Below are 1,595 nucleotides of genomic sequence, written 5' to 3'. Positions count from 1 at the left end.
AAATGAGAATGCAATTTTAGAATTTTGAATAATATGAAAATATTAAATTAACATCTTAACTTTTATTCTTGACCGGGTAGTCCACATATTTCGACAATTGTATAAACTCTGAGGTAAAACAGATTTAAGTACGATATCCTTAATAATAAATAATTATTTCAGACAAACTATGAATAAAAATTTTTAAATAACAAATAAAAGATTGTTGGTGAATATGTGTGTATTTTCTATCAAAATACATTTTAATTTTTGAAATTACGTTAGAAATATAATTACAATAATATACACTCTTTAAACCTTAATCATTTAAAACTCAGATTGCTTGATTGGTTGCAAAATCGGCCTAGGTCAGTGGTTTTGGTGAAGAATTAAAAAAAAATTGAAATTGTAATCTGAAATAGGTGTTACTTTAGCAATTACACCATCTAATCACAACACATTCTTGATTATATTTTTATAATTGCCTCAAAACCTTACATTATACTCTATATTAAATATTTGCAAATCAACATCATAAATGATTTCGTTAAAAAAGTGAATCGTAGACAAATAAAGCTGAGAATATATTACACCAATACCAGTCAATCATGTTTTAAATTCATTAGCAACAGAATTGTTTTTCCTCAATTATTTGTTTCATTGCCCTTCAATACTTCTAGAAATCACCTTCGCAGCTGTCAACTACTTTTGAATAACAATAAAGTTTAGCTTGTTATGTTTAGTTACTCTCCTCCAGATTCATTCATTTCATCTCTCCATAACTTTTCATCACTAGAAAAAATTGTGCAGCTGATTTATTGCCACTTATAAATTTTGTTCAAGAATTAATTAACCGTTCTGCTTTCTATTATTACAATTAAATTGCTTAAGTTTACTCAACTAATATATCATTCATTAAACACTTTTTAAAAGTTGGTCATACTTTACAAGGAGGTTTTCCGTTAATACTTCGTAGTATTCGGTTTAGTTGTACTAACATTTTTATTAAGAAGTAGGTACAAGCTAATTTGTTTACATCGTTAAAAAGTGATGAACGCACTTTATTTTCTTCATCAGACATCCTCGGGTATAATTAATAATAGTTATTTAATAATAATAATACATGTTATTTTCCTTCTGTGTACAAGATATACTGGCACTTAAAATCCCTCAGAATCCTAGTATGAAACAATAATCTTTTGTTGAAAAGTGTCAAGTGCTCATTTACACGTATATGTTTGTGTATAACGAACTTTGTGTTGTGTGGAACGAGAACTTTTACGGGGATTCTATCCTCAACAATTGCATTAATTTAGAAACCGTGCTAAAAGTTTTGAAAGGAAACAGTGCAAACCCATTTGAAAATGTGTATTGACCCATCCAGGAATCGAACACTTGACCTATCGTTCATTTACACGTACATGTTTTTTGTGTGGAGTGTAGAACTTTTACGGGGTTCTATCCTCAACAATTGCATTAATTTTTAGAAACCGTGCTAAAAGTTTTGAAAGGAAACAGTGCAAACCCATTTGAAAATGTGTATTGACCCATCCAGGAATCGAACACTTGACCTATCGTTCATTTACACGTACATGTTTTTGTGTGGAGTGTAGAAC

Source organism: Homalodisca vitripennis, chromosome X (genome assembly GCF_021130785.1).
Source record: "Homalodisca vitripennis isolate AUS2020 chromosome X, UT_GWSS_2.1, whole genome shotgun sequence".
Lineage (NCBI taxonomy): Eukaryota > Metazoa > Arthropoda > Insecta > Hemiptera > Cicadellidae > Homalodisca > Homalodisca vitripennis.
The sequence above is the reverse complement of the archived record's forward strand: the minus strand, read 5'-3'. Positions refer to the sequence as shown.